The sequence below is a fragment of the Puma concolor genome, chromosome C1 (assembly GCF_028749965.1).
Source record: "Puma concolor isolate L17-30 chromosome C1, mPumCon1.1.hap2, whole genome shotgun sequence".
NCBI lineage: Eukaryota > Metazoa > Chordata > Mammalia > Carnivora > Felidae > Puma > Puma concolor.
In genome coordinates this window covers 93,550,110-93,576,870 of record NC_141674.1, presented here as the reverse complement: position 1 = coordinate 93,576,870, position 26,761 = coordinate 93,550,110, and the positions used below count along the sequence as shown (strand labels likewise).

The 26,761-nt window shown below is 42.4% G+C and overlaps 1 protein-coding gene and 1 long non-coding RNA gene across 6 annotated transcripts in view; one reads left to right on the top strand and one right to left on the bottom strand.

Annotated features, from left to right (window-relative positions):
• The window catches only part of LOC147578224 (uncharacterized), a 65,002-nt gene extending 48,680 nt beyond the window's left edge, over positions 1-16,322 (top strand). Inside the window, exon 6 of the long non-coding RNA XR_015254952.1 lies at positions 11,945-16,322. This is a non-coding gene — a long non-coding RNA (uncharacterized LOC147578224). The remainder of the gene's footprint in view (positions 1-11,944) is intronic.
• The window catches only part of ELAPOR1 (endosome-lysosome associated apoptosis and autophagy regulator 1), a 73,694-nt gene that overhangs the window by 41,068 nt on the left and 5,865 nt on the right, over positions 1-26,761 (bottom strand). The window lies entirely within an intron of this gene.

The window sequence follows — 26,761 nt, the reverse complement described above, 5'->3', positions numbered from 1 at the left end:
CACCCCCAACCAATTCATATGTTGAAGCCCTGATAAGATAGTATTTGGAGGTGAGGCCTTTGGTGGGTAATTAGGGCCTGAGGGTAGAGCCTTCACGAAGAGATTAGTGTCAGGACACCTAGGTGGCTTAGTTGGTTAAGCGTCCCACTTCGGCTCAGGCCATGATCTCATGGCTGTGGGTTTGAGCCCCGCATCGGGCTCTGATCCTCTGTCCGCCCCCCCTCTCTGCTTCTCCCCCGCTGGCACTCTCTATCTCAAAAATAAACATGAAAAAGAAAAAAAAAAAAAAAAAAAAAAAAAAAGAGGAACAGAGCCATGTGAGGATACAGTGAGAAGAGGGTTATCTGCAAACCAGGCAGAGTGCTCTCACCAGACAATGAATTTGCCTACACCTTGATCTTTGACTTCCTAGTCTCCGGAACCATGAGTAAGAAACGTTTGCCTTTTAAGCTACCCAGTCCGTAGTGTTCTGTTATGGTAGCCAGAACGGACTAAGACCACGTGTAAGGACTCTGGCAAAGACTGTATCACGTCTCTCGACTCCAACGTGACAGTAACCATTGAACTGCACTGTTTCTTTTTCAACTCATGATGGCCTGAAAGCCACAAGGCCAGACCCCACAAACATTTAACCTCACTCCTTAGAAGTAACCACAGCAGAACCGAGTAGGCAGGGATAGTTGGTTGGAACTGTCAGAGGGAGAGGCACTGAGTGATCGGGCGGCAGTTGGCCCCTTGCTCCTCTGGCCTTCTTCCTGTCATTTCTGCAGCCCCCCTGGCCAAGGACGCTGGCAACAGGTGGCCTAGATTGGAAAGACAAAAGGCTGCTCCCCAAGCGGGGCCTGCAGGGGTTAACACGGCACACTCTGGAGCTGCGAAGTTCCTGGGAGGGAAGTAAGGGCTCCGTGTGGTGCTAAAACAAGCAGTCTGAGAGACTGACAACAAACAGCCCAGGGGGTCGTTTGACTCTTCTGGGCCTCAGTCTTCTCATCTGTAACTGAGAAATTTGGATTTAGGCCACTTGCAAGATTCCTTCCAGTTCCAGTACCTTACTATTTTACGGCTAGGACCTGCATGGAAATCTGTTCTTTCTTCCACCTTTTCCTCCTGCTTCCTTCAAAATGGCACTTCTCAGTCTTTAAAATAATTGTCAAAGTGCTCAATGTGCATTGTAGAAAAGATGAAAATATAGGCTAGAATTAAAATGAAAATAAAAATCTACAAGCCCAGCAAACAGAGATCACTACTTTAAACCTATGATTGTATTCCTTTCCACATTCTTTTTCTATACATGCACATGCATTTCTAAAAACCAAATGAAGATCATACAGTGTGGAGTTTTGTACTCTGACTTTTTTTTTTTTTTTTTTTTTTACAATTTCGGTCACAAGCACTTTCCCGTGGCTTTAATGATTGCACTGCAGTTCCTTTAACATGGAATTTTGTCCAACTTTTTCTTATTTTAAATAGCACTACTATGAAGCCTTCTGTGCATCTCTCATTATTTGATTTGGATACATTCCCAGAAGTGGAATTACTAGGGTAAAGGGTATGAGTTTCTTCAAGATTCTTGAGTGGGGAAGGGGCATGTAGGGAGACTTCTAAGAGAAAACAGACATCTCTAAGTACTTTTTTTCTTTTTATTGTGGTGAATGTCAAAACAAGAATTTTGGAACAGAATATGATGACCCCCACCCCCCAGCTTCAATTCTTAATTTCTGTCATTCTTCATCTACCTCTACTCATTCCCCATTTACTTCCACCCACTCCTCCCTTCTGGAAGTTGTTGCTGGTTTTTTGTTTTTTTGTTTTTTTGTTTTTTTTTTTTAGGTAAAATTTATACACATTGGAATGCACACATCTTAACTGTTCATTTTGGATAAATGGCTCCACTTGAGCAAAACATTGACAGGAGGAAGGATTACTGCAGCAACTACAGTGGGGGGAAGAGGATACATCCCCCACCACAGGCAGGAGAGACAGAGCCAACCAGGGTCTCATATCCCAAGTCCAAGAACCACCAAGTCACGCAGCATAAAGTCACAACCACCCAAGGAAGCAGGAGAGAAACACGACTTGGGTTTGTCTTGGCTGGGATAAGGCCTGCGTCAAGAAACAGGTTCTTAAGTAAACCCGGATTTTGACTACAGGCCTTGGGGTCTGGAGGAGGCCGCCTCCTGCTCTTCCCCCAACTGCAGGTTCATCCTCCTGTTCCCTCGCAGTCCCTGAAAACCAGATCCTCCGAAGAGAATGTCAGGATGGAGGCGAGGTAGACCAGTTAAAACGCCCCAAGCTTGGTACAGCGGGATCAATAGGTTATTTGTTGACTCAGTGGCAAATGCTTCTTTGCTTGGAAAGCACCTGACCCAGATGGGAGCAGATCCCATTAAACAATCTGACTATTGAGACACTAACCCTTTGCTAGGAGGGAGGAATGACCTCTCATTAGTACAGAACATGGAAAACCACAAATATCGGAATTTGAACATCAGTGTCCCAAATGAGACTCTTTCTTAGGCCCAGTCCTAGATGGATGGTGTCCTGAAGTACTGGTCTTTGTTCTTTTTGCTTTGGAGTGCCCTCATTTGAATTTTGAGTGGAGGGCCTGGCTGAGGCTCAGGGGCACAAGTAACCTCAGTTTCCCATTACGAAGGGTAGGATGGAGATTCCTTTCCTATTCTCCAGCTTGTCAGACTAGAGGGGGAAAGCAGGGCTTCTCTCTCTCTCCCTCCCTCTTCCTCACCGTCATAAGGGCTGCCAACTCACAGCAGTGTCTCCTGGGCCTTAGGGGCTAGACAAACCACCTCCAGAGCCCTGATGCCCATGCCTATCTGATCATCACAACTGCTTGGAGATCATGTTAAAAATACAGACTCCATCCCCAAGATTCTTTTTTTTTTTTTTAAATTTTTTTTCAACATTTATTTATTTTTGCGACAGAGAGAGACAGAGCATGAACGGGGGAGAGGCAGAGAGAGAGGGAGACACAGAATCGGAAACAGGCTCTAGGCTCTGAGCCATCAGCCCAGAGCCCGATGCGGGGCTCGAACCCACGGACCGCGAGATCGTGACCTGGCTCAAGTCGGACGCTTAACCGACTGCGCCACCCAGGCGCCCCATCCATCCCCAAGATTCTGATTCTCCTCCCTCCCTCCTTCAAAACTCACTCTTCTCAAGACTTAAGTATTGTCTCATTTGGAAGTAAATCAGATAAACAAATGTCCTGAAAGACAGAGAGCTCCTTAATCTACGGTCTATGGACAACTTCCCCGATACAACCAGATGCAGAATTTCACGTATGTGCATTTTCCTGGGCAGAGGGTGTACAGATTTCATCAGATCCTCAGAGGAGTCTGTTCTCCACCATCCCTACCCCAGCAGAAAACCGTGAAAATATGTCATAACATATTAGTAATTTTAAAATAGCTTAATATTGGGGCGCCTGAGTGGCTCAGTCGGTTAAGCGTCCGACTTTGGCTCAGGTCATGATCTTGCTGTTCCCAGGCTCAAGCCCCGTGTCAGGCTCTGTGCTGACAACTCAGGGGCTGGAGCCTGCTTCAGATTCTATCTCCCTCTCTCTCTGCCACTGCCCCACTTACGCTGTCTCTCAAAAATAAATAAACATTTAAAAATATAAAATTAAGGGGCGCCTGGGTGGCGCAGTCGGTTAAGCGTCCAGCTTCAGCCAGGTCACAATCTCACAGTCCGTGAGTTCGAGCCCCGCGTCAGGCTCTGGGCTGATGGCTCGGAGCCTGGAGCCTGTTTCCGATTCTGTGTCTCCCTCTCTCTCTGCCCCTCCCCCGTTCATGCTCTGTCTCTCTCTGTCCCAAAAATAAATAAAAACGTTGAAAAAAAATTAAAAAAAATTAAAATAAAATAAAATAAAATAAAATAAAATAGCTTAATATTTTGCTGAACAAAGGCTGTTCACTTTTTTTTTTTTTTTTTTTAAATTTTTTTTCTTAATGTTTTTATTTATCTTGAGACAGAGAGGGACAGAGCATGAACAGGGGAGGGGCAGAGAGAGAGGGAGACACAGAATCCGAAGCGGGCTCCAGGCTCTGAGCCATCAGCACAGAGCCCGATGCGGGGCTCGAACTCCCGAACCGCGAGATTGTGACCTGGGCCGAAGTCGGACGCTCAACCGACTGAGCCACCCAGGCGCCCCGGCTGTTCACTTTTTAACAGGGGCTGAAATACTTTAAGCCAAGGATTTTCAAATTATGGTTCAGAATCTAGGGGTTTAGAAAGCCCCTTCAGCCGGGAGTGGGGATTGCCCCCTTTAATGAAGCAACATTTTCCTCCCTAAAATCTCTTCTGCATATTTAGTCTTCTCAGTTAAGATTTTGTTTTAGCCCCCAAAAAGTTTGACACCACAGACTTTGCTTGAAGGAGCAAATTGCTAAAGGTGGAATTGCAGGCCCTGAGTCCAACTCAGAGTCAAGGATGGCTTTTTGGCTTTCCTTTAATAACCCTACACAGTCAGGTGTTTGCTTCCAAGTGACACAGCCTCTCCCCCGGAACAGGTACCAGACCCAGCAGCAGCCAAAGCAAACAGACCCCAGGCAGGCTGGCCCCTGCTGGCTGCCCTCAATCTGTGTGCTGTTGCCTAGCAACACGGAGCTGGGAGTCCTGGGGCTCCCAGTCTGAAGGAGGATGGGGGAGCCTTGGCCTTCTGCTGCCCCTTCTTTCAGCATTTTCTATTCAACTCTGGGGTTTTCAACTCCCATTTTGATCAAAAACCACAGACGGCACTCAGTCACCCCAGCTCATTTGACCATGGGCACATTACACAAAACTGGTTGCTGGGTCTTCACACCCAGCTGGGGCAGTTTGTGCCACCAGGCCCTGGGTCAGGCAGGACCCTGCTGTCCAGCCTGTCTGGAACTAGACCTGCCTGTCCACTTTGGGCACAGGAGATGGAACTGGTGTGGTAACGACAGCCACCATTAGTGACACGTAGGAGCACCCTTGCACCCGGCTCTGGGGCTCCTCTCTTTACGTGCACCCTCCCCTTCAGCCCCTACCAAGGCCCCTGGTATTATTCCTCCTGCTTCCACCGCCCTATTTACAATTGTAATTCCTCCCCTCCCACCCTATTGATTTTCAAATCCTAAGTGACTCCTTTCTTCTATACACTTACCACCTTCAAACACACTTTCTAACTTAACTTTTCGTTGTGTTTATTGTCTATTTCTGCCCTTGCCCTCACTCCAGATCAGATGGAAACAACATAAGAAGAGGCATCTTTGTTTTTGTTCACTGATGTAGCCCAAGGGCCCAGAACAGTGCCTGACACAATCACTATCAATTAGTATTTGTTGAGTGACTGAATGGTGGCAAAAGGGCAGACTCTAGAGTGGTTCTGGAGTTGTGCAAGGCGCTCTGGATTAGACCCCAGGGATCCAGACTCTCATCTTGTCCTGCACAACCGCGGACCCGTTGTTAAACCCTGTGCCCATAAAACAGGGATGACAATGCCCTGCTAAGATGATTGAGTGGGTCCCACCCACCCACCCAAACTGAGTAACATCAAATTCTCAGGACAATTAGGAGATTATGTTCAGCTCTTTGTAAATTGGCTAACAAAAAGAAAAAAGAAAACAAAGCCAGCTGACCCTGCCTGCAGAGAGCTCATGGAGGGAGTGCCCAGGCTCTTCACTCCTCTTTCTGTGAGGGCTATGAGGAAGGAGCCATTTCTGGCCTAACAGCAATGATGACAGCAGCAGTTAGACCTCCCTGGTTCCCCTTGCTGTTTACCACCCGTCTTGACTCACCCCCTAATCCCAGTCTGCTCTTACATATGAAATAACATCTGTCCTTTTTCCACTTTTTCTCCCCCAACAACTCCTCCAAAGCTAATCTCTCCAAGAGAGAGGCTGGTCGCTGACATTTAGACACTTGGTACCTGCAGCCAGTCTGTCAGGTGCAGAGAGCTTTTTGGTATTGCTTGTAAATATCCCTAGGATTGAAATGGCTTTGTCGCCAGGAAACAAAATGTCCCTTTATAAATTTCAATCCCTTTCTGATAGGTGAGAATTTGGTACACACATCTGTCTACAAGCAGGGTTTTATGAGATTATATTTCAAAGATGTGCTTTTCTTGGTTTTTAATGAGATCAAAATGTTCCATCAAATTTTTTTTCACCTGAGCTTTTAATCATGCATGAAAGACACAGGCCAACTGGGTTGGCCTATGCAAAGCTCTCCAAGGACAGCTTCATATTCAGATGTGTTAGCTGTTTGTGATGGAGAACTTGACCTGGTGGAGAGACTTCCAGCCTGGAGAGCCAGGTCAGCAGTCAGGGCTTCAATAATTCCAATGAAGCAAACATATCTGAACAGCTGCCATGCCACAATCTCTTAGAATATTGTTTCTCAAACTGGGGGTTAAGAGTCCTCAAAATCTTACCAATCAACATTCACTCTCCATCTTCCCCTCCCCCAGCTCCTGGCAACCACCAGTCTACTCTTTGTGTCATGGATTTATCTATTACTGACATTTCACATAAATGGCATTATACAATAGGTGGCCGTTTTATTTTATTTTATTTTATTTTATTTTATTTTATTTTATTTTATTTTATTTGTAATCTCTACACCCAACATGGGGCTCGAACTCATGACCCAGAGATGAAGAGTCTCATGCTCTACCAACTTAGCCAGCCAGGCGCCCCCAATAGACAGCCTTTTGTATCTGACTTCTCTTACTTAGCGTAAGGTTTTCAAAGGTTCCTCCATGTGGTAGCTTGTATCAGTATTTAATTTCTTTTTATGGCCCAATAACATTCCATTGTATGGATATACCACATTTTATTTATCCATTCATTACTCGGACATTTGGGATGTTTCCACTTTTTGGCTATTGTTAATATTGCTGCTATGAGTATTCATGGACAAGTTTTTGTGTTAACATATGTTTCAGTTCTCTTGGAAATATAGTTAGGAGTGGAATTGCTCGGTCATACGGTAACTCCACATTTACTTCTTGAAGAACTGCCGAACTGCCTTCCACAGTGGCTGCACCATTTTATATTCCCAGCAGCACTGTATGAAGGTTTCTACACTTGACCTTGGCCAAAAGGCCGAGAAGCGATGTATGAAGGTTTCGATTTCTCCACCTCCTTGTCAACACTTGTTGTCATCTGTCTTCACAGCCACACTAGTCGTTCACTTTATCTTCAATGTATCCAACACCACTCCCAGATAGAACCCTCCCTCTCCATCAGGACTGCGTCTAGCTGTGGGCTAAGTTCACTTGCTCACAACATGAGCTTACAACAGCTGATTGTGCTCATCTGTTCCCAACCCCATGCTCAGTGACGCTGATAGCTTGCCAGTGACTCTAATGGGAACATTTATACCACGGAAATCAGCAAACACGATAAACCAGGGTTTCCCTTCACCTCTGAAGAGCAAGTTGTTAAACATTGGCCAGCGCATGGCTAACAGTATCCACTTAATCTTAACACCATAGCTTTCTTTGCTTTGCTCTTTTCCTCAGTTTGTAAATCCATCCCTCTACCTACACATCTTCTAGTTCAATTAAAATCCTAGACTTTCCTAAAGCTCAGTTCAAATCGCTTACACAAAGCTATTTCCAAAGTTTCAATTGCCTTCATGGACTGATAATTCCAAGTTTATACCTTGAGCTCAGCCCTTACCCCAGAGCTCCTGATCCTTATCCTTATTTTTTTTAAGTTTACTTATTTATTTTGAAAGAGAGCGAGTGCTCACATGAGTGGGGAAAGGGCAGAGAGAGAGGAAGAGAGAAAAATCCCAAGCAGACTCCGTGCTGTCAGAGCAGAGCCCAAGGCCGGGCTTGATCCCACAAACCTTGAACCGTGAGATCATGACCTCAACCAAAATCAAGAGTCGGATGCTTAACTGACTGAGCTGCCCAGGTGCCCCCGACCCTTAGCTTTAATTGCCTATGCAGGTTTTCATCAGGCACATCAGAACCAACATTTTAAAATAGTTCTCAGGGTGCCTGGGTGGCTCTGTATGTTGAGCATGTGACTTTGGCTCAGGTCATGATCTCATGGTTAGGTTTGTGAGTTCGAACCCCAAAACAGGCTTGCTGCTGTCAGCACATAGCCCGCTTCAGATCCTGTGTCCCCCTCCCTCTCCACTCCTCCCCCACTCACGCCCTCTCAAAAATAAATAAAACATTAAAAAAAATAATAGGGGCGCACCTGGGTGGCTCAGTTGGTTAAGCATCTGACTTCAGCCTGGGTCATGATCTCGTTGTTCCCAGTTCAAGCCCCACGTCGGGCTCTGTGCTGACAGCTCAGAGCCTGGAGCCTGTTTCAGATTCTGTGTCTCCCTCTCTCTCTCTGCCCCTCCCCCACTCATATGTCTGTCTGTCTCTCTCTCTCAAAAATAAATAAAACATTAAAATTTTTTTTAATAAAAAGTAAAAAAAAAAAAAATAGTTCTTAACTACCCTCCCCACCTGGTGTTCCATACCTAACTGAATGATACCGTAATCCACCTGTGGTAGCAATAATGGTCTTTAGGGTTTGTTGAATAATACTTTATTTTCATTAATTTTTTTTTTAATTTTTTTTTTCTTTCAACGTTTTTATTTATTTTTGGGACAGAGAGAGACAGAGCATGAACGGGGGAGGGGCAGAAAGAGAGGGAGACACAAAATCGGAAACAGGCTCCAGGCTCCGAGCCATCAGCCCAGAGCCTGACGCGAGGCTCGAACTCACGGACCGTGAGATCGTGACCTGGCCGAAGTCTGACGCTTAACCGACTGTGCCACCCAGGCGCCCCTATTTTCATTAATTTTATCTGCTAACAATTTATATGAGAATGATAATAATGTTTATATTTTTATGAATGTGATTTACTTAATGTGTTATAGAAGGTGCACTTGAAAAGTCTGACTATTTAGTGGGGTGCTTGGGTAGCTCAGCTGGTTGAGTGGGGGAGCCTTAATTTCATCTCAGCTCATGATCTCATGGTTTGGGAGATCAAGCACCAAGTTGGGCTCTGTGCTGACAGCGCAGAGCCTGCTTGGGATTCTCTCTCTCCTTCTCTCTCTGCCCCTCCCCAACTCATGTGCACGTGTCCTCTCTCTCTCTCTCTCAAAATAAATAAAACTTCAAAAAATGTTTAAATATTTAGTTTTACTTATTTCTTTAAAATATTTAATAAATTCCAAACACTTTTTTAAAGTAGGTTTTTTTTTTAAGTTTATTTATTTCAAGAGAGAGAAAGAACATGTGCTTGTGCACATGTGTAGGAGGGGCAGAGACAGAATCCCAAGCAGGCATCACACTGCAGAGTGAGTCAATGCAGAGCCTGACTCAGGGCTTGATCCCATGAACCATGAGGATCATGACCTGAGCAGAATTCAGGAGTCTTATGGCCAACTGACTGAGCCACCCAGCCACCCCCCCAAACACTTTAAAAGATAAAATACCAGTCTTGGCATTGTCTTTTTGCTCTGATATTGAAACTGCTACATTCAGTACTTGTTCAAGCCAGCAACTGTGTTCCTGACACCTCTCTTAGGCCCCACGTAATCACTGAGACCTGTTTTCTACCTCCACAATATCTTTTGAGTCAGTCCACCTCTCTCCATCCACACTGCTACCAATGAAGACAAAACACAATTACTTCTTGCCTAGAGGAACCTCCTCACTTGTCTCCTGGGCTTGGCTGCCTCCTTTCCTCCAAGCCACTCTCCAGGCCACAGCCAGAGTGACCCACTTGAACCACAAAACATAACGTACCACTGCCCCACCATTGCCCTCAGAGTAAGCACCGTACTCCCTGCAAGGTTCACTTCACTCCCTGGCCCCTGCTTACTTCTACCGTATCTCTATTCCGACCCTATGCCTTCACCATAATCCTTTGAGATGTTTCCTGCTTTACTTCAGAGTAATTCAGCTAAAATATTTACTATGGATATGGTGAGGAGATACCAATATGATCAAGGCGGTCCCGGCATATATAGGCACCAGTACAGTTTTCATTTTACAGGATGAGAGAGGGAGAATCTGTTCCATGCCTCCCTCCTAGCTTCTGGTGATGGCCGACAACTTCTGGGATTTCCTTGGTTTGCAGCAACATAACCCCAATCTTTGCATGGCATTCTCCCTTGTGTGTGTGTGTGTGTGTGTGTGTGTGTGTGTGTGTGTGCGCGCGTGTGTGTCTGTGTCCAAATTTCCACTTTTTATAAGGACACTAGTCATATTGGAATAGGGCCCACCCAAATGACCTCATCTTGACTACAGTCTGCCAAAACCCAAATTTCAAATAAGGGCACATTCTGAGGTGCTGGAGGACATCGGGGTTACTCCAAGGTACATATGAGTTTTGGAGGACACGACTAAACTGACACCAGTGCCCATACCTCAAATTTTCTATCTAGACAAAGAGAGAAGTATGACTCTAGGCCCTATACTATAAAATTTGAGGATGACTCTTTTGGACACCCCCTCCTGAAAAAAGTAAAAGCAGCATCATGTGACCTCCTCTGAGGGAAATAAAATGAATATTTAATAGACATCTCTCAGGGTCTTCAAACTTTGCAAATTTTCTCTTTTTAATCTTTACAACTACCCCAAATCCCTTGACATCAAAGATGGTCTCATTCATTGTCATGTCCCCACCAGCTAGCTTAGAACCTTGGTACTGCAATAGTTATATGACAAATATGTGTTGGATCAATGAACTGTGGGGTAGATATTATTTACCCCATATTAAGAATGAAGAAATTAGATCAGAGATGCTCAGGCATATGCCCCAAAGTCACATGGCTGGTAAGCTGCTGGTTTGGGACTCAGGCCCAAACCCACCTGTCTTCAAAACTCTTATCCTTTCTATTAAATTTATTATTTTTTTTTTAGAGTTTATTTATTTATTTTGAGAGACAGAGTGTGTGCAGTCAGGCAGTAGAAAGGGGCAGAGAGAGAGAGAGAGAAAGAAAGAGAGGGAGAGAGGGAATGCCAAGCAGGCTATGTGTTGTCAGTGCAGAGCCTAATGCAGGCCTCAATCTCACAAACTCTAAGACCATGACCTGAGCCAGGCGCCCCTCCTTTCCATTAAATTTAAAGCAGTGGTTCTCAAAGTGTGGACCTAAGACCACCAGCCTCAATAAGTTCATGTGAGAAATGCAAATTCTTAGGCCTTTTCATTGACCCACTGAATCAGAACCTCTAGGGTGGGGCCAGCAATCTGGGGTGTAGCAAGCCCTCCATGTGCTGCTCATACCAGTTGCAGCGGGGAGCCCCTTCACTAAACCAGGAAGCTGGCTGGGAGATGTCAAGAGTGGGTGGGGACTTAGAGATTGGCTTGGTCATTTTTTTTTTTTTGGAGTCACCTATGCAGTTATAGGATTTCCAGAAACCTCGTCTCCCAATTCCCACCATTGTCACTGCTTTTTATGCTGAAAAGTTACATGGCTCCAGTGTTCTTATTTTATTTTATTGTTTTTTTATGGTTTTTAAATTTATTTTCAGAGAGAGAGAGAGAGCACACGTGCAAGCAGGGGAGGGGCAGAAAGAGAGAGAGCCAGAATCTCAAGCAGGCTCTGAGCTGTCAGCCCAGAGCCCCACGTGGGGCTCAAACCCACAAATTCTGAGATCACGACCTGAGCAGAAATCCAGAGTTGGATGCTTAGGGACACTTAGGTGCCCCTACTCCAGTATTTTTTAAAAGGAGGGAGGAGAGGGGTGCCTAGATGGCTCAGTGGGTCAAGCATCGGCTCAGGTCATGATCTCATGGTGATTCCTGTGTTCGAGCCCCAAATTGGGCTCTCTGCTGTCAGAGTGGAGCCCACTTCAGATCCTCTGACCCCCCCCCCACCCCTTCCCCCCTCTCTCTCTCAAAATTAATTAATTAATTAATTAAAAGGAGGGAGGAGAGTGCCTGGAGGTAAGTGTTTAAATCTGAACCCTTTCTTCGTGTTTCTTTGCTCTGCTGGAAGTGATGAGACATCCCTGGGAGAAGCTCTGATGAAACACCATGGAGGACTTTCCACTGGGAAAGAAGAGCTGACAGGCCTCTCCAGGGCAAGAAGCTTTGAAAGCTGCCAAAGGATTTCAAAGTTGCATGAAGTGAAGATCCAGGTGGAACCAACTAGCTGCACAGCTGCATAGTCATGAAGAAAAGACCAGAGCAGGAGACACAGCAGCCAACTGAACAGATTAACTGCTTGTTATCGGTAAACCGAGGAGACCATCATAGAGGCCATCTGTTCACGGGACAGAGGGCCAGGACTCAGCAATCCTTTGCAAGAATGAGCTGATTCTTAAAGGAAGTCACTCTTCTTTCTAAGGGTCTTGGTGGCAGACGAGGGTGGCAGCCAGATGCCAGCCAGGGAGAGGCCCCGGAGCCCTGTGAGGTGGAGAAGGCCTGTGCGTGGCCCAAACCAGAGTTCCACCGCTGGGCTCTGCCTGGAGCAGGCTGTGAGGCTTTGTCAAAGAAAATCTGAAAACCTAAACCTAAAGCAAGAGGCTGGAAGAAAGAACAGGGTCCAAAGCAGAATGCTCAACTTCAAGCCATTTGCCTAAATTCACTTTTTCAGATGGCTTCTGCTAGGAGGTAGAAAATGAAAGGCTTCTTTATGCGGTACTAAAATTGGTAACAGAGTTCCTCCCACCCTCCCGCATCCCCCCACCCACGGCCAGGCACCTGATGGTGCCTGAGGTTCTGGCAACCACTGCATACAACAATCTCGAAAGGTTCCCCTGGGGCCAGCCTGGAGCACCATCACTGGGAACACAGCTCACATCAGCACCCCTTGCTTTGCCAAAGCAGAAATGGCCTGGGTCCAAGAGTGAAATCTGATGGAAGAAATTAAAGCAGGATGCCATTCTCCCTAATTTTCAGGAAGGCCTCAGATGATCCTGCTTTTTAGCAGGAGAAATCAGGACAAATCCCCTACTTCTTTATTTTTACACTTACTGATAAACAAGCCTTCTTGTTTTTTCCTCTCACTCCAAGCAGTACCAACTTCTGTAATGGTTAATAGATAGCAATCAAAACAATGTATCCCCTGCAATTTCAGTTAGAGACCAAAGGAAATTATCTTGGCTTGAAAAGAAGATATATTCCATCTCTATATCATATACATATATACAAGAGACAAATAATAATCACTGGTCCCATAACAATCTCCAAAGATACTGAGAGATAATATCCACAGATACTATAGAGTCTCGGTAATATATTAACTAATCAATGAATCTCTCTGCAATGTCTTCCTCTGATGTTCCTAATCCTTCCCATTCTCATGCCACAGCTGCCCTATCAGTACATCTTTCTGTTGCATCTTCCCGCTAAGTAATTTTCTCATGTGTTTTCTTAATGGGCTCTGAGAATGTTCTATAACGTTTTCATTTTTTACCTTGGCCACCAGGAAGCTCAGGGTCAAGTTTCCAGTCCATTTGCTTGCATAGGGTTCATATATTCATTTAATTGTTTTTTCTGGATTTGTCATTCTAAATTGTATTTTTCCTGCCATAATCTTTATATTATATTTGGCTTTTACTATTTTGATGGAATATTTCCTGAAAACTGAAGTCCTTATAGGTGGAGGCACTGCTAATTACTTAATTAAAATAAGACCATTCATGGTTTGATTGACTTCCTTTCCTTTCTTATTTCTCACCATGTTCTCCTTCCCTGCTCCTCACACTATACTGGCCTTCTTTCAGTCCTTTGTACTCACTTCAGGGCCTTTGCATGTGCTGATTCCTACCCCTTCATGGCTTATTACTGCTGGACATCCTTCAGACCCTAGCTGGGTTATCACTGCCCTGAAAAGAGTTACCTGAACTTCCTGCTTAAGTCAAATCCCCTAATAGGTGCTCTCATTGCACCGTGTACCTTCCCTTTGTAGCACTTGTCACAGTTGTAATTTTATCTCTGTGATGATTTCAGATATGTGTATATCCCATTAGACTATAAACAATGCCTGGCAACATAGCAGGTCTGCAATAAAGTTTGTTGAATGAATGAATGGGTGAATAAATTAGTGAATGAATGAGTTCATACATACAGCTACACTGGTTTCTCTGGTCTAACTTTTTCTATTCTCCAAAACACCTATCTAAGCATTCGCTACCCTCCTGAAAAAACTCCAGTGTGTTCAGAATCAAGTTCAATCTTTCTCCCTAATACTGTCTATTCTATAAGAGCCTCTAAGACCGGCCTCAATCCATCTTCCCATTCCCTTTCCTTCCCCTTCCACAAAAGCCACCCTGGACAACCTGAAAATCCCCTATACAAACCTTGCACATTCCCATCTCCTGGCCTAGAATGTCCCTCCCCAAAGACCTTCCCAGCATCTACTCTATACCAAGAGGTGGCTAGGCTTGAGGTGCTACCCTAGGCCCTCAGATACCACCTACCCCTAAAAGCCTTCTCTGATTTCTGCAGTTTCCTTCTTATAGTGCAAACACAAAGCCTTTTGTTTATATTCACTTTTGTCACTTATATAAGAGCATTATATTTATGACAAAGTCCCTCTCCCACTAAACTATAAACTCCTTGAAGGCAAGCATTGGACCAATGCATTCCAAATCTCTAGCTGCAAGCACAGTGTCTGGCATACTGTCAGAGTTCAAAATGATTATTGTATTAATACATAGTAATAATAATAACATGGAGATTTAGGAACATCAAATTTAGGAAACTAGTCCAACAGTTAAAGGAATGGATGATTTCATGATGTACTATGATGTGGTGGTTTTAAAACATGTCCACACATTCTTGAACGCTCCTCCTTCCAAAGGAAGAAAGAGCTCAATCCTCCCCCTGAGTTGGGGCTGGACTCAGCGATTTGCTTCTAAAGAACAGAAAGAACATGGCAAGAGTGATAGTGTGTGACTTTTTGAGATTAGGTCATAAAAGGGTCCCTGGATGCTTCTTTGCGCTGTCTGTCACTCTCTCTCTGACTACCTGCTCTGGAGGAAGCTGGCTGCCATGTGGTAAGGGCACTCTGGCAATCCTATGAAGAGACCCATGTGGGAGGAACTTGCTCCTGCCAATAGCCATGTGAGTGAACCATCTTGGAAGCTGATCCTCCAGTTCCAAACAAGCTTTTGGGGACTGCAACACGGGTTGACATCTTGCCTGTAACCTCATGATAGACTCTGAGCCAGAATCACCCAGCTAAGCCACTCTTAAATTCCTGACCCACAGAAACGGAGATCATGAATGTTTGCTATTTTTAAGCCACCAAGTTTTAGGGTCATTGGTTATAAGGTAATAGATAATAGATAACAATAGACAATATATGTGCTTATCCATTCAGAAAAAGATTGTAGTTGTTAATTCCTGTTGGAACAAAGGAGATTTGTCTCATCAATAGCTGATTTTACACGGTTAATAGTCCCATTGTTAAAATATTGATATGCCGTTCTCCTCCCCCACCATACCTACACCTTCAGTTCTTATCTAAATTTTACCACTTCTCTAAAGCCCTGCTTGACCTTCTCACATCTTTGGAGAAGCTCTCCTTAACCACACCAGCTTGTACTGAAATCGCTTTTCTCGGTTCGTTTGCACTTTGGCTCTTGGTAACCATAATCACTTCAACTTACTGAGTACTTACTATGTGCTGGTGTACTGGCTGAATAGTGTCCCTCCAAAAGTCATGTCCACCCAGAGCCTCAGAAGGTGTAACCTTATTTGGAAATAGGGTGTTTGCAGATGTCATTGGTTAAGATGAGGTCATACTGGAGTAGGACGGACCCTCGATTCAATAACTGATGTCCTTATAAGAAGGCCATGTGAAGACACAGAAACACACCAGGAGAAGACCATGTGACAAGAGAGCAAGGATTGAAGTGATGCTACCAATCAAGGAGTGCCAAGGATTTCTGGCAACCACCAGAAGCGAGGAAGAGAAGAGAAGACTCCTCCCTAGAGCCACCACAGAGGCACCGCGACCCTTTGAATTTGAACCTCTTGCCTCCACAACTGTGGGAGAATAAATTTCTGTTGTTTTAAGACATCCAACTTGTGGTACTCTGTTACTGCAGCCCTAACAAACAAATACAACTTGTCACTGTGCATATCTTATTTCTCATTTCTAATTTCACAAAAATCCTTCAAATTACATATGATTAGTTCCTTTAACAATTGAGTCTGACAGCCAGTGAAGCTTCACCAGGGATATGAACCCGGCTCCAGGGGCAGTGCTCTGCCCACTGCTCCTTCCGATCTGGCCTCATCCTATCATGCACTGATCTCCGTTTGTAACTGCTTGTTCCTTGAAAGACTGTAGGTGGCATCGATGTCAGTTTCATGTCCTATCATTCTTCCAGGGTTCCTTCAGTGCATGATGTTCAATAAATACTAGGGGCGCCTGGGTGGCGCAGTCGGTTAAGCGTCCGACTTCAGCCAGGTCACGATCTCACGGTCCGTGAGTTCGAGCCCCGCGTCAGGCTCCGGGCTGATGGCTCGGAGCCTGGAGCCTGTTTCCGATTCTGTGTCTCCCTCTCTCTCTGCCCCTCCCCCGTTCATGCTCTGTCTCTGTCTGTCCCATAAATAAAAATAAAAACGTTGAAAAAAAAAATTAAAAATACTTGGTATGTGAATTATTTTAAATTTCAGAGGATTAAATATATAAGAGAAAAAAATAAGTATTTGGTGGAGAAAACTTGACGATGGCCCATGATCTTTAGAGGAAATCTGTCATTAATGTTTTCAAACTGTGAGTACTCTAACGATAACTGTTCTCTGGGCCTAGGTACCAATACGGACAGTATCTGTCAATCTTCCTAAGAAGGAAAAAAAAAGAAAGGGTCTAGGGTGGAGGAAACGAGTGTCATAAACAATAGGGACATCAGAGGACCAATTATGTTGCTTCATAATTACAAAGTTTAGAAAAGAATACTTTTTACCCCAATAGTAGAGGGTTCACTCTAGAAATAGTGAGCCTCTCATTATCTGGGGTGAAAAGTACTTTTTTAAACAATTGTAATTGTTAAGCAATATAACCCACCTGAGGATAAGCACCATTCCACTATCTTAGGGAGCTAGTCAGGATGCCTTATGTCTGGATGGCTACTGAGATCCACCTTAACAGCAGTTTTTTGTGAGGTCACAGTTTTATATCTAAATGACACTCCCCAGAGTGAACCAACCTGTTGATCTCCTTGGGCCTCAGTTTCTGCACATATAAAATAAAGATTTTAATGGAAATGGGGTGATATCAATAACTTCAAAAACAAAGCCTGAGATTTTTAAGTTATCTAAAAATTAAGAGGATGTCTCCTCTTTCAGAGAAGCTCCTGAGAATCTGTTGCATATTCCCAGCGGTACCACCTTTTTCTGCTCACACTCATTCATGCCCACTCCGTTTGGTCACTCATCATCTGACTAGAATGAGAGTTACATTGAACACAACCAAGTACATTGGCCACAATCACACATTCTTCTGAAACCTTACCTGAATCTATCCCCACCTAAGAAAAACTAGCTGGTGAATATAAAAATCAGGAGTAGTCTTTTAGATAACCTAGGGCTAAAAACACATGTGATTGTTTAACAACATGTCTTCCCCTCCACCCCCCATAGTTCTTTGTTTTCTTACGACTTGCTGCTAAGCTGTTATTTACTTTATATTTGGTCATAATCCCATCTTTTCTTTTCTTTTTTTAAGTTTTTAAACAATTATTTTACATTTCAACAATAGCCAAAGTATGGAAAGAGCCCAAATGTCCATCTATGGATGAATGGATAAAGAAGATGTGGTATATATATACAATGGAGTATTACTCAGCAATCAGAAATAATGAAATCTTGCCATTTATAACTATGTGGATGGAACTGGGGGGTATTATGCTAAGTGAAATTAGTCAGTCAGAGAAAGACAAAAATCATATGACTTTACTCATATGAGGACTTTAAGAGACAAAACAGATGAACATACGGGAAGGGAAACAAAAATAATATAAAAACAGGGAGGGGGACAAAACAGAAGAGACTCATAAATATGGAGAACAAACTGAGGGTTACTGGAGGGGTTGTGGGAGGGGGGAATGGGCTAAATGGGTAAGGGGCACTAAGGAATCTACTCCTGAAATCATTTTTGCACTATATGCTAACTAATTTGGATGTAAATTTAAAAAAATAAAAAAATAAATGAATAAATAAAAAGAAAAATAAATTTACGTTTATTTAGTTTTGAGAGAGAGAGAGAGAGAGAGAGAGAGAGACAGAGCATGAGCGGGGGAGGGGCAGAGAGAGAGGGAGACACTCAGAACCCAAAGCAGGCTCCAAGCTCTGAGCTGTCAGCACAGAGCCCAACTCGGGGCTGGAACTCGTGAACCGCCAGATCATGACCTGAGTTGAAGTCAGACACTTAACCAACTGAACCACTCAGGTGCCCTGTTTAAACATTTTTTTTCTTTAATGTTCATTTATTTTTGAGAGAGAGAGAGTGCACGTGTGCAGGAGTGGCAGAGAGAGAGGGAGACAGAGGAGCTGAAGCAGGCTCCGCACTGACAGCAGAGAGCCCAAACTCTGCAGGGCTCAAACTCACGAACTGCGAGATCATGACCTGAGCCAAAGTCAGATGCTTACTTAACTGACTGAGCCACCCAGGTACCCCACAATCCCTTCTTTTCTTTTACAGATGATTTATACATACAGCTGAATGTATGCAAATGGGAGCTCTAGCACTGATTTATTAAAATAAATGTTTTACAAGGAAAGTAAGTTGACCCATTAATTCAAACTTTATGGAGCATCTAGTTCAGCACAGGGCTTGGCAGGCCTGACTTTTCCAAAGTGCTATCCTGAGCCAGCACCATCCTTATGAGAATCTGAACCACGTCAGATGAACAGATACAATTGATGCTTCCTTTATCTTTCCTCTTGGTGGATTATTAGCCACTCTTTTATTTTCACATGATTGAGGTTGGAGGGCAAAGTAATCAATTTCAAGCAGAAAATTAGCCAATTTCAGTTTCCTTTCTAATTCAGAAACAGGTCTCCTTGACTGTTGTGCATTCAGTAAAGAGAGGATACTCCAATTAGCACACAGGCTTATTAAAGTCCAATTATTATTACTAGTTTTGCATTTTATTTTGTATCATCAGTACAATTCCAATTTAGAAAATCACATTCTAGGCCTGTGAAAATCAGCGTATTTATTTTTTCACCCCACATAGTTCTGTGGGTCTTTTATAAATGCCTTTAATAACACATGTCAAATCGAAAGAGAAGAATGGGTGATAACCTCATATTATGGCTCTCAGACTTAAAAAGATTTTGAAAAGTGGAGAGCTCGGAAGTATGAAAAATATATTTTCTTTTGGCAGCTGTCAAGCACTAACTATAATTATCTGTTCTGTGCTTCATCTGGTATGACATAGAAGGAGAGCTTAAGAAGAAATGTGACAAATGGCACAATTTTTGTCACTTACAAGAGGAATTATACAGACTGAGAAAAAGCTATAAATTGGACCAAATTATTTTCTGAAAATCTGGCAAAATTAGCCATCAGGCCCATCTGCCCTGACTCGGAAAAGCTGGCAGCTTGATAAAGCTGACAGGCTCTTCAACTCTGCCCTCTGGGTCTCAGTGATTCCCAGGGGGGGAATAAATTGGCAGCAGTCTTACCAGGCAAGGCCTCCCTCTTCCTCCATCTGACTGCAGGTGGAGAAGGCTAATGCTAGCTTTAAAAACCCATGCTCCCAACCTGACACACATCTATTGAAATGTTAAATACTTGGACTCTTTGACCCACTATGTCTACATTTAAGAATTCATCTGATGTTTATACCTGGGATGCAGGGCTGGTTCAGTATCCACACAACAATTAATGTGATTCATCACATCAATAAAAGAAAGGACAAGAACCATATGATCCTCTCAATAGATGCAGAGAAAGCATTTGACAAAATACAGCATCCTTTCTTGATAAAAACCCTCAAGAAGGTAGGGATAGAAGGAGCATACCTCGGGATCATAAAAGCCATATATGAACGACCCAACGCTAATATCATCCTCAATGGGGAAAAACTGAGAGCTTTCCCCCTAAGGTCAGGCACAAGACAGGGATGTCCACGTTTGCCACTGTTATTCAACATAGTATTGGAAGTCTTAGCCTCTGCAATCAGACAATACAAAGAAAGAAAAGGCATCCAAATTGGCCAGGAGGAGGTCAAACTTTCACTCTTCGCAGATAACATGATACTTTGTATGGAAAACCCAAAAGATTCCACAAAAAAACTGCTGGAATTGATTCATGAATTCAGCAAAGTTGCAGGATATAAAATCAGCACACAGAAATCAGTTGCATTCCTATACACCAACAATGAAACGACAGAAAGAGAAATCAAGGAATTGATCCCATTTACAGTTGCACAAAAAACTATAAAATACCTAGGAATAAATCTAACCAAAGAGGTGAAAAATCTATACACTGAAAACTATAGAAAGCTTATGAAAGAAATTGAAGAAGACACAAAAAAATGGAAAAATATTCCATGTTCCTGGATAGGAAGAACAAATATTGTTAAGATGTTGATACTACCCAAAGCAGTCTACATATTCAATGCAATCCCTATCAAAATAACACCAGCATTCTTCACAGAGATAGAAAAAATAATCCTAAAATTTGTATGGAACCAGAAAAGACCCCAAATAGCCAAAGTGATCTTGAAAAAGAAAACCAAAGCAGGAGGCATCACCATCTCAGACTTCAAGCTATACTACAAAGCTGTAATCACCAAGACAGTATGGTACTGGCACAAGAACAGACACTCAGATCAATGGAACAGAATAGAGAACCAAGAAATGGACTCACAAACGTATGACCAACTCATCTTTGACAAAGCAGGAAAGAATATCCAGTGGAATAAAGACAGTCTCTTCAGCAAGAGGTGCTGGGAAAACTGGACAGTGTCATGCAGAAGAATGAACCTGGACCACTTTCTTACACCACACACAAAAATAAACCCAAAATGGATGAAAGACCTAAATGTAGGACAGGAAGCCATCAAAATCCTTGAGGAGAAAGCAGGCAAAAACCTCTTTGATCTTGGCCGCAGCAAGTTCTTACTCAACACATCTCCAGAGGCAAGGGAAGCAAAAGCAAAAATGAACTACTGGGACCTCATCAAAATAAAAAGCTTCTGCCCAGCAAAGGAAACAATCAGCAAAACTAAAAGGCAACCGACAGAATGCGAGAAGATATTTGCATATGACACATCAGAGAAAGGGTTAGTATCGAAAATCTATAAAGAACTTATCAAACTCAACACCCAAAAAATAAATAATCCAGTGAAGAAATGGGCAAAAGACATGAATAGACACTTCTCCAAAGAAGACATCCAGATGGCCAACCGACACATGAAAAAATGCTCAACATCACTCATCATCAGGGAAATACAAATCAAAACCACAATGAGATACCACCTTACACCTGTCAGAATGGCTAACGTTAACAACTCAAGCAATGACAGATGTTGGTGAGGATGCGGAGAAAGAGGATCTCTTTTCCATTGTTGGTGGGAATGCAAGCTGGTGCAGCCACTCTGGAAAACAGTATGGCGGTTCCTCAAAAAACTAAAAATAGAACTACCCTATGACCCAGCAATTGCAGTACTAGGCATTTATCCAAGGGATACAGGTGCGCTGTTTCGAAGGGACACACACACCCCCATGTTTATAGCAGCAATATCAACGATAGCCAAAGTATGGAAAGAGCCCAAATGGCCATTGATGAATGAATGGATAAAGAAGATGTGGTATATATATACAATGGAGTATTACTCGGCAATCAAAAAGAATGAAATCTTGCCATCTGCAACTACGTGGATGGAACTGGAGGGGATTATGCTAAGTGAAATTAGTCAGAGAAAGACAAATATCATATGACTTCACTCATATGTAGGATTTAAGATGTAAAACAGATGAACATAGGGGAAGGGAAACAAAAATAATATAAAAACAGGGAGGGGGGACAAAACAGAAGAGACTCATAAATATGGAGAACAAACTGGGTTACTGGAGGGATTGGGGGGCGGCTAAATGGGTAAGGGGCACTAAGGAATCTACTCCTGAAATCATTGTTGCACTATATGCTAACTAATTGCGATGTAAATTTTAAAAAATAAAAAATAAAACAAGTTAAAAATAAAAAATAAATAAAATAAGTAAATAAAAAAGATAGCAAAGACAAAAAAAAAGAATTCATCTGATGATGTGGAGAAAGGGGAACTCTTTTGCACTGCTGGTAGGAATGCAAACTGGTGCAGCCACTCTGGAAAATGGTATGGGGATTCCTCAAAAAATTAAAAGTAGGACTACCCTACAACCCAGCAATTGCACTTCTAGGTATTTATCCAAAGGATACAGGTGTGCTGTTTCAAAGGGACTCATGCACCCCAATGTTTATAGAAGCGCTATTGACAATAGCCCAAGTATGGAAAGAGCCCAAATGTCCAATGACAGATGAATGGATAAAGAAGATGTGGCATATATGTACAATGGAGTATTACTCAGTGATCAAAAAATGAAATCTTGTCATTTGCAACTACGTGGATGGAGCTAGAGGGTATTATGCTAAGTGAAATAAGTCAGAGAAAGACAAATATCATATGACTTTACTCAGAATTTAAGATATAAATTTAAATTCTATATAAATAGAGAACAGATGAACATAGGGGAAGGGAAACAAAAATAATATAAAAACAGGCAGGGGGACAAAACATAAGAGACCCTTAAAATATAGAGAACAAACTGAGGGTTACTGGAGGGGTTGTGGGTAGGGAAGGGCTAAATGGGCAAGGGGCATTAAGGAAGATACTTGTTGGAATGAACACTGGGTGTTATATGTAGAGGATGAATCACTAGGTCCTACTCCTGAAATTATTATTGCACTATATACCAACTAACATGGATGTAAATTAAAAAATAAAAATAAATAATAAAAAATAATAAATTAATTAAAAAAAAAAAAGAATTCATCCGATGAGGGACACCTGGGTGGCTCAGTCGGTTAAGCTTCCAACTCTCGGTTTTGGCTCAGATCATGATCTCACAGTTTCTTGGGTTCGAGCCCTGAGTCGCGCTTTGTGCTTATAGTGTGGAGCCTGCTTGGGATTCTCTCTCTCTCTCTCTCTCTCTCTCTCTCTCTCTCTCTCCCTCCCCCTCCCTTGCTCACACTGTCTCTCTCAAAATAAATACATAAAAACTGAAAAACAGAAAGAATTCATCTGACAGACTCAAGCAAACAATTATGCCTCAATACACACAGGAGGATGTTCACTGTGGCACTGTTACCATAAAAATGACTGGAATTGACCTATTCATCAAGTTTCTGTTTCAATAAATCATAGTGCATGCTTATAATGAATCACAATTCAGTTGTTAAAAATAAAGACATGGGCCTAAAGTAAGGAAAACAGTAAATTATAGAACAGGACAAATATTCTGATCTGATTTGTATAGAAGGTAAAAAGAAAAGACAGATGTGCTTGTACAGGCATAAAACATTTCAAGAAGAATATATTTAAGCAGGAGTTGACAGAGGTTAGCCTTTGGGGATTTGCAGGGAGGAGGGGAAACCTTTACTTCTCAGCTCATACCCTCTGCACAATTGGGACTGACATGCAGAAAACAGCACGGTGATTAAGAGCTCAGCTGCCTGAGTTCTTGCTCTCTTACCAGCCAAGTGACCTCTGGCAGTCTCATCTCTCTGTGGCAGGCACTGGAAATGTGGCAAGGAATAAAACATACAAGAATACCAGCCCTCAAGAGTTTACATTCTAGTCGGAAGATATGGACAATTTAAAAAATACGGGTGTATATGCACACATATGTTTATATGTAAAATATATGCCAGATGGCAGAGAGTGCTGTAGAAGAAAGTGAAGCAGGTAAGAGGACAGGAAACCATGGGAAGTGGAATGGAGGTTGGGTATTAACAGCCTACCTCATAGAGTTCCTGTAAGGACCAAATGGATTGCTTAGAGTTCCTATAAGAACCAAATGCCTGTAGGTCACTTAGGGCACTCAATAAATGTGAATCATTATTATGAGCATATATTACCTTAAAATGTAAAAGTAAATAACAATTGTTAAACAAATCCATGCCAACAAGGACTTTTAATTAAGATCTCGTGTCTTCCTTTAATAGTTTTGAAACTTCGAAATGGGGATATACATTCTTCATTTTGCAAGTATAAAATCATGTTGTCAGGCCCTCTGGCCTTCTCTCTGTCCTGTAAGCACAGACTCTTTCCTGCCTGCAAACTTGTCCACTCGTCTTCACCTGCCAAACTTCTCCAAACCTTCAGCTCGCCACTTAAACCCACTCCTCAGAGTGGCCAGCTCTAACCTTCCCAATCTATAATCTAGGTTAGGCCTCCTTGCCACAGCTTTTGCTTTTCTTTCTTACCACTTAACCAAATTTGTAAGTCGATTGCATTGGTAATTTGGGAGTATACAGTCTGCCTTCCAAGCCCAGTTCCACCCCAGAACCATTTAGGTGGGGAAATGTGAAAGTGAGTTTTCATTCATTCCTGGCTGGTGGAGGAAGCAGCTGAGAAGCGACTTGGATGATGTATAGGGATTTGTTTATATTGTTTGCTATGGAATGAGGAAGATTCTGTCTCTCAGTTGCAGTAATAGCTTCCAGAAACACTCTAAGGTAGGTTGGGAGCTCTAGGTGGGGTCCTTCTTGAAACAGGAGGGGTCCTTCTGCTATGGACCAAGCAAAACCAAAGGGTGTATTTGTGTGTGTGTGTGTGTGTGTGTGTGTGTGTGTGTGTGTGTGTTTCCTACTGAGTTGTCAAGTTTGAAAGGACTGACAGTATTGCCAAAGGTATGAGAAAAGGTGAGGACATTTAGTGGAAAATAAAATTGGTGCAATTTCCTCAAAAGAGAAATTGGATAATATAGAGCAATATAAAATATATGCGCTCTTGGGGCGCCTGGATGGCTCAGTTGGTTAAATGTGTCTCTTGATGTCAGCTCAGGTCATGATTTCGTGGTTCGTGAGTTTGAGCCCCACATCAGGCCCTGTGCTGACAGTGCAGAGCCTACTTGGGATTCTCTTTCTTTCCCTCTCTCTCCCCTTCCCCCACTCTCTCTCTCTCAAAATAAATAAATAAACTTTAAAAACATATTAAAAAAATATGTGCTCTTTGATCAAGGAATCTCCATGTCTAGCAATATAACTTAAGGAGTTAACAGGATAACAATTGAGCAAGTATTTACAGATATATGCAAAAGCATTCATTTCAGTATTGTATATAGTAATAGAAATTAGAAGTCATTTGAATTGGTTAAGTTGATCAAATAGGCTATATTATATACATGCTACAGAACTCTATGCAGCCTTAAAAATGATGAAGTCAGACCTATATTTATTAACAGAAATGTCTTTTGTAAATTATTGCATGGAAAAATTAGGTTATAACACAGCATGTGTGATATGATTCCACTTTTGGAGAATTATATACTTATATCTATACATATAAGTGTAGAAGTATAGAAAGTCTAGAAGTATAGAAAGAAGTCTGGAAACATGCAACAAAATGTTTATGGTGATTTTAGCCGGTTACAAACTTTGGGGTAAGTTTTGTGTCCTTGTTTGCATTCTATATTTCTTGAAATTTTAGAATAAGAATGTATCATTGTTACAAAAATAATAAAGCTGTTTAAAAATAGTATTCAAGGGGCATCTGGCTGGCTAGTTGGAAGAGCATGAGACTCTTGATTTTGGGGTTGTGAGTTCAAGCTCCATATTGGGTGTAGAGATTACTTAAATAAATAAATAAACATTAAAAAATATTCAATAGGACAAAAGGGAAATTAAAAAGTATTCAATAGGACAAAAGGGAATAAAGTATTCAATAGTATTCAAAATAGTATTCAATAGGACAAAAGGGAATAAAGCAATCTGGAGTTCAGTCCCATTCCTAAGTTTTTAACAAAGATTTCATAAAACAGTAACAAACACATTTATTAAGCACTCACAATACACTATGAATTTTGCAAAGCACTTTAATCCTCCCCCAATCCATAAAAGGTAAAAACTAAATTATCCCCACTTTCCAAATGAAAAAACTGAGGCAAAGAGAGGTGAGTATCTTGCCCAAGACAATGCAGTTGAAATGGTAACTAGGATTCAACCACAGGTGACAAACTCACACAGCCATCACCTCCAGGCCACCATTGTCCCGTAGAAACACTATGCTAGCCACATGCAAGATTTTAAAATTTCCAGCAGGCACATTTGAAAAAGTAAAGAGACACAGGTGAAATTAATGTTAATAAGGGGCACCCGGGTGGCTGAGTCAGTTAGGCATCTGACTTTGGCTCAAGTCATGATCTCATGGTTCATGGGTTTGAGCCCTGCGTTTGGCTCTGTGTTGACAGCTCAGAGCCTGGAGCCTGCTTCAGATTCTGTGTCTCCTCCCTCTCTCTCTGCCCCTCCCCGACTCGTGATCTGTCTCTCTCTCTCTCTCTCTCAAATAAATAAACATTAAAAAAAAGAAGTTAATTTTAATAATACTTCAACATGCAATCAACATGCAATATTACTGAAGTATTCTGCATTCATTTTTTTGTACTAAGTTTTCCAACTCTGGTTTGTGTTTTATACTTTACCGTACAACCGAACTCAGATGCTACATCTTCATCAAAAATACTTGATCTCTATTTAGATTTCATAAATTTATGGTTATGAAAGTACCCAAGTAGTTCCAAACACAGCCAATAATTTTTCAATGATTGAATTGAGTGTGCATTTTAATTTCAACTTAATTAAAAT